Below are 7501 nucleotides of genomic sequence, written 5' to 3' on the forward strand. Positions count from 1 at the left end.
GTGTGCTTATCTGGCTGTGCTATTCACTTTGGGACAAAGTTCTATAATCATATCTCATGGATTTATTTTCTCCACATTGTAAAGCCTGAATTGTGAAGATCTCATCATGCCATAAAGGGCAGAATGAGTCAAGTTCTTGAGACTGCTAAGGATTTCTTTGCATTTTTTCTCTCCCTTTTTGGAGATGTGTATCAGGAAAAGGCTTTGCCTTTAGAGAGAAATTTTACTGCTCTTGCCAATAATGTGTAACAATATTAAATTTAATGGCAGACCTTGAAGTGTACAAAAACTTAAGTCCAGAAAAAGGTAAGACTCATACTACTAATTTTAAGGTAAGTGTAATAGTTCTAGTAAAGGATGATAAACATTTGTTATTTTATTTCATGCTTTGTTAAGTTAAAGATGTATTTGAATTCTTGGCAACACATTTGAGATATTATATTTCAATATGAAAAGAAAAGGTAATGAAGTATTTGTGGTTAGACAAAAGTGTTTTATCTTGCAAATGTGTACTTTTATAATGGTAGAATTTGCATGCTTACAAATTGAAAGTGCACCATTATAGTAAAGTGGTCAGTGAAAAAGTCATTTGTATTCTTAGGTTATAAGTCAAGGACACAGACATGCCGAAAAATTTCATTTGTCTGACACTTATAAGCAGTGGCTTTTAATTTAAACATTGTCAAGACTTATTCAGTTTGAATAATGATGAAGAAAGCTATATTTTAACTTTGTATAATGATCTGGAGAGAATGCTTCCCGATTTGTATCAGTTAAAGGTAGTCATGGATAGTGAAAATAATTAGCTTTATAAAATGGAATGGCATAAGTATCAGCACAGATGAAATGGAGGCAGGACCCATGTATCATGTTCTCAGAGCCTGTCAGCTCCAGTTGCATGAGAGAAACATTTTAAAGTATGAGTTAGGAGACCAGAAATATAAAATATATGAACATTGTTCTTGAATTATAAGAAATGCCTGGTCAGACAGAATAAATGACATGCCAAGGAATGTCTCCTAAACTTACCTTGAAACTGAAATTCATCTGTCATTTCAGATTATTCATGTAGGTCTACTCAAATGTAACTTTATCTTATCTCATCAATGCTTGGTCTGAGAGCCTGTCTGGAGATGGTTGCTAGTTTATGGTTTCAACTTCAATGTGCCATGTTCACAGCCCCAGCATTGATACTTGCTTTTTATTCCAAATATAAATTGTGTCATTGTTGAGATTTCCTGAGTATACTTGAGTTTTCTAAGCCTGGGAAGGAGGTTTTATACAGAAGTAGGGTAGAATTTGTTTTGCTCGATATGCAGTTTGTCAAGATTTCCATTTAGAGTTTTGTCATTTAATATGTTTGGAAACTCTTTTTTATGCAGAATATAGGAGTTAATGGAATTTCATAGCATACTCTCAGGGTTGTCTTTCTTTACACATCATGGAAGTAATGATGAAACTGACTTCTATTACTTTCACCCCATAATGTAATCTTTAAGATTAAATTGAAGTTAAAATAAAGCTCTAATTCTTAAACATTATGGAAATTTGAATTAATTTTTCTAGTCATATAATCTTTTAAAGTTGACAAACGTAAGGTGTCTTTTTTCAAGATAGATGTTTTCACATACAAATGGTCTTACTTAAGATATTTTTAATTGAGCATATCTTTCATATTTTATTTAATAGATTTTCTATTATTTATTTTAATGATTTATTTTGCTGAGTGAAAAATTTCCTTTACTGACTGTCCATTAAAATTGTCTCAGTTGGTAGCAAGACTATTTTTCAAGAAATCTTTCTTCTGAATTTCAGATTAATTTTGAGAGGAACATCTTGAATTATGCAGATCAACTCATTTTCAGAGTGTGTAAAATTAATAGATTCTGAATTCCTGTGAAATCTGAGTTGCATTATTAAACAGTAATGTTAGTGGAAGTGGCTTCAATGGATTGGAATACAAAGTTAAAAAATGTTCATTCAGAGGCAGGAAGACCAAAGAGAAGAAATCTGAGTTTTGATGGTATATCCTTAGTCTTAAAATTGTATATTAAGTGTAAAACTCATGTTTGCCCATATATTTGGCATTTTGTATATATTCAGGAAATTATTATTGTTATTATTATTATTTGTCTTAGGATTTAGTGTAATGTACTAAACCTTTGAGTCAGAGAATCAGAGAATCATCTCAGTGATTCTTAAAACACTGAGAGGACGTAGGGACTTGAATTGCAACCTAAAATCAGAAATTAGAGCAAGCTTGAGGCATGTAAGCAAAGGCAAACTTTATGAACTTCATCTTCCCTTTTAGTAACAAGAGATTATACTACTTCCTTGTGTACCTCACAAAGTTGTTGTAAGAATTACTGTTATAATGTTTCTGAAAACATTTGGAAGATGGAAAAGGACCACAAAAATATAAGGTGGTATAGTCATAGAAATAAGGATGATGCGCATTTCATGTGCTTTAATTGAAAAGTTGTGTTTGTTGGGCAGTACCTTGACCTAGAACTTTGGTACCATCTGCTACTAATTTTCCCCGTGACTTGGTATAGTCTACATGCCAGCAGTATGCACGCCGTGTGTGAATGCCTTTTGGGAGGGCAGATGTCAAGGTAGTGGTCAGTCCTAGATTTCTAGAGCAGCAAGAAACCATACCAATCTCATTCTTTTATAAGGAGAAAAAAATAGGCATGGAGAGACTGCACAATTTTTCTAAAGACATAGAGCAGATCTGTGGCTAGAATCGAGCCCTCCAATTCCCAAATCATGATAGCTGGACCTACCCTTTTCAATAGTACAGACTTTAGCTTTCAGGAGATGCTAAACATCGAGATACTTATGATTTCACTCATGTTATGTCATTTGAGTTCTTTGTAAAAGTCTGTTTTTAAGGAAGGGAAAAATTGAGATCTTCCTGTGGAATTCTTAACTGCTGACAATTGGCACCATCAATAGTGATATATTGAGTGGTTTATCTAGAAGGTGCTAGTTGGGGATATGAAGATGAATAAAAATATTTACCTCTCTTCTAGTAACTCCTGGTCTAGTGCACAAACATGCATGTTTTACTGTAATTACAGTAATACTGTAATAGAGGAACATTCCACTGGTACCTTAAGTGTGGAGAAGTCAGCAAAGGATTTCTGGAGTTGACATTTGAACTTGAACCTTAAAAGATGAGGAAGATTATAGTAGGTGGATAAGCAAAGATTGAAGTTGAAAGAAGTAGCTGGGTGTTATAATAAAGAACTGATAATCCAGGCTAAGGAATTTGGATGTTATTAAAAAATAAAAATAAAAACGGCAACAGAAGGCTTTAAGCTGGAGAGAGATTAATCAGATTGAGTTTTATAAAGACCTCTCTGGCGAGAGTTTGGATACCGATGGTGAGAAGGGTCGAGGGCTGGAAGGGAGACCAGATGGCTGTTGCAGTAAATAGGTGAAAAAGCAGTGGCCTTGATTCAGGCTTCTTAACTTGGATGATCTTTCATGAGAAAACCCTGGGCTCTCAGGTTAGGTCCACCACTGGTGTCCTTTTTCCGTAACCTAAGCTGCCCTAGAATTTACACTACTTTCTCTGCATACACTTGTTATCCAGTCACTGCCTTGTATTGGGATGAATTAGCTACAAGAAAGTAATTGCTTGATAAGAAATTTAACATTTCTGCTCTTACTAAGTTTGCAGCCTTTTGTCCACTAGACAGAATCATGCCTAATTATGAATATTTGTTCTTTGTCTATAGCAAACAAAAGATGATTTCCCCAAGAAGCTCAGAGAACCCCTCCTTAACATTTTTTAGGTTGCAGGCATTTGGTTTAAATGTTGTCATATTACTGCACAGTCAGCCCACGCGTGGGAAGGTCAGCGGGCATTTCTTGATGTTTAACTTTGTTGGTATGGCTAGTTCCCCATTTAATGAAGACAATGATGTTCACAATCGATGCCCTGTACTTTATTATGTTCCACAGATCTATAAGTCTATTTTTGAACTGTCTGTGAGGACAAGTTCTCTACCATTGTTCTTATTCAAAAAAGGTTCAGCTCTTTCCATGTATTTTTCTATTCCAGATGAATTTTAGAACAGCCTGTCTCATTCCAAAAGTAACTCAGTTGGTAAATACAGTAATTATCCTGATTTGAGAATCACATACTGCACACAGGTATTGATATTCAACGCTGTACCCATAATCATAATTGATTGTACATATACATATAATTGATTATGTTTCAATAAAGAAACAAATGAACAAACCAACAAAAACAAAAGTGACTCAGTTGGGATATGTGATTGGAATTGCATTGCATTTGTGGATTAACTAAAGAGAACTTCCAGCTTTAAGACACTGAGTCTTCCCCTTCAGGAATGTAGTAGGGTTCATCAGATTTTGGGTCTTCTCTTATGTCCTTCTCTTATGTCAATAAAGATTTAGGGATGTCTTCAAGTAGGTTGTCCACATTTCTTTTTAGTTTTCTTATTATAATTTTAGTTGGTATTGTGAATAGACATTTTTCAATTACATTTCCTTAAAAAAAATTGAAAAATTTAATGCAGTAGTACAGCAGAACTAGTAGCAAAAAGAATGGTTCCCTCTTAGTCCTTTTCACCTGTTTCATGAATAAACTACTTTTAACTCTTTTTCTAGCCTTTTTGTAGGGTTTTCATATTATTTTCAGATTTCTAAGTAATGTACTTACACTGCTACTTATTGATTTCTCAAATTTTGATATTACCTATTGATTTCCTTCTGTGGTAGATGGGGAATTAGCTCACTTACACTACTCGCAGGTCCCCTCAGCTGTTCTCCTGGTTACCTTTGCAACTTCAGCGATTCACTTACACTTTCGTTTCCTGCTCTGCCAACTAGAAGGACTCTGCCCTGTGACCATAGCACTCCCTCTACCAATTCCTTCCCTCTTGTGCTCAGTATAATAATTATATAACTACTGTCTCTCAGTATAATAACTTTCCATTCTTTTTCTATACTCATAATTACTCCTATGTTTTGATCATGGGTTGATTTTAAAAGTTTAATATCAATAGACAAAGTCTTCATTTCTGTGACTACATAGATTTACATTACTGAGACTATATAAATGCTCACCAGAGCAAAATGACCACCTACATTATTTTTAATTGAGGATACTACTTTCAGAAGGTGGTTTCTGAGGAAAATGACAGATTCTAGAGATTTATGGACAAATGATGGAATCACATTCATTAGAAAAAAATGAGTACCTAATATTTTGACAACTAGCAGTCTTCATAATAATTCTATAAAGCATGTACAGTTGATATCTCCATTTTAGAGATGAGAACTTGAGTTGCAGAGAGAGAGAACTTGCCCTGGGCCATACTGTAATTGGTAGAGCTGATATTTGAATCCTGGTAGCTGACTCTGGAGCCTGGACTTGCAGTCATTCCCCCTCTCTTAGTGATATTATTACTTTGTCGAAGGTGGCAAGATGCATTGGCAGAAAGCAGTCAGTTTCCTTCTTTGTAAAAGGTTCTCTACTGTCTCTGTAAAGACATCTCAGGTTAACTTCTCCTTTCTGCATGTGCCTTTCCCCAGCAACAGGTTGGCCTGACATTCCCTTCAATAAATGGGCCTGCAAACGAGCATTGTTGAGTGGGAGATAGAAAGGAGAGCAGCATGGTAGATTACACAGGGTCTGGCATAGGGAAGCAGCGGGGTAAGAATGGTTAGGGTGGGACCATATCATGCAAGGTTTCTACTAACCCACCGAGGAGTCTGAGCTGGATCCAAGGAAGGAGAAGGTGCTTTGGAGTGTAGCTTGGTGATATAAAAATGGTATTTTGGGGGGAAAAAAGTCTGCAAGTGCTGTGAAGGATAGATTAGTCAGTCAGAGGTAAAGGGTCATGCAGTCTACTTGAGAAATTGGTTCAGGCACATCAGGGCCATGAGCGTGAGCTTTTGAGGAAAAAAGTCTGCAAGTGCTGTGAAGGATAGATTAGTCAGTCAGAGGTAAAGGGTCATGCAGTCTACTTGAGAAATTGGTTCAGGCACATCAGGGCCATGAGCGTGAGCTTTTGACAAATGATCCGGTACTGAAAAAAGTCTGCAAGTGCTGTGAAGGATAGATTAGTCAGTCAGAGGTAAAGGGTCATGCAGTCTACCTGAGAAATTGGTTCAGGCACATCAGGGCCATGAGCGTGAGCTTTTGACAAATGATCCGGTACTGTCTCTAATTACTTGTCAACGAAAGAGAAGCTACCATGAGTGAGCTAGAGTTACTGCAGCTGTCTCTCTGAGGAAAGGCGAATGATTGTTTCTCTTGACCTGTTTAAAGAGTCAGTCATGGTTGTAGATGTGTGGATCGTAGGGTTTTCATCTCATCTGGTGACCTGTCACTTCTTGCTTTTTGTTAAGATCTATGTGAGTGTCGTCCTTTTTTTCTGGGAGGATGTACAAAAATGAAACTTGAGAGAATGCACAACAGGGCTCTGAGGCAACCCCTTTTGAGGGCAAACCCCTCAAATGTTGGAGAAGAGAAAGAAGGGACAAAATAAAAGGAGCTCTAAAGGACAGTTTTGTTACTTTTTAATAATTTCTCTCTGCACATTTTTTTCTCAGGTCTAAGTTCATCTATCATCATTTGTCCATTTCTTTATTCTTTCTTTTGTTTTAGTTTGAATGTTCAAAGTTATACCCAAGGACTGCTTTCAAAAATCAAGCAATATTGATTTATATTAAATACTAAGTGAAACCTCCTTACCTTTCCCACTGCTCTGATAGACCCGTGGTTGATATTTTGGCATGTGGATTTGCATCCTTCCAGGGGTGTGTGTACATGTGTGTGTGTATGTGTCTACGCAGACAGAAAAGAGTCACTCATTAGTTCACGTCTCAAAAGGGAATTAAATTTTTATGTGACCAACAAAAGAGAACAAAAATCATAAATTGCGCGGGCCATTCCATCCCGAAATTCCTATTTCCACTTGTTGAGCCCAGTGTGAACGTGAGACAGGACCTCAGCTGCACTTAGGAACTAATGGCCTCTCAAACAGTGAGCATTCTCCTGATTTTGAGGTTTTAAGGTTAATTTCAACCATTTTATATCTGCCTTATTTTCTCATTTTCATGTTCTTTTTATTTACTCGTTTCTTTCCTCAGCTTCTCATTGATAGTTTGAAAAATGAAAAGGCCAGAAAATCAACTAGGAAATTGAGAGAAGGCAGGCATGGGAAGCAAAATAAATACAAATATACAAAAGCGGGTAGGGGGCAGGAATTGTGTCTCAAGTTTTTTATTTACCACTTATTTTATTCTACTTTATTTTATTTTAAAAATGTGCTTGGCCGGGCCGGCCCGGTGGCGCACTGCTACAGTGCGCCGCTTGGGAGCGCGGTGGCGCTCCCGCCGAGGGTTCGGATCCCACATACAGACTGGTTCCCACTCACTAGCTGAGCGAGGTGTGGGCGCAGCACCGTGGGTTGCGATCCCGTTGCCGGTCCCGGTCCGGTACGGGCGCGACACT

The 7501-nt window shown here is 37.0% G+C and overlaps 1 protein-coding gene across 1 annotated transcript in view; it reads left to right on the forward strand.

Moving 5' to 3' along the window:
* Positions 1–265: 265 nt before the first annotated feature.
* The window catches only part of PLCH1 (phospholipase C, eta 1), a 160693-nt gene continuing 153457 nt past the window's right edge, over positions 266–7501 (forward strand). Inside the window, exon 1 of the mRNA XM_008576383.1 lies at positions 266–306. The gene's annotated coding sequence lies outside the window, so the exon portion shown is untranslated. The remainder of the gene's footprint in view (positions 307–7501) is intronic.

The sequence above is a fragment of the Galeopterus variegatus genome, unplaced genomic scaffold, assembly GCF_000696425.1.
Source record: "Galeopterus variegatus unplaced genomic scaffold, G_variegatus-3.0.2 Scaffold1343, whole genome shotgun sequence".
In the NCBI taxonomy this organism is placed as follows: Eukaryota; Metazoa; Chordata; class Mammalia; order Dermoptera; family Cynocephalidae; genus Galeopterus; species Galeopterus variegatus.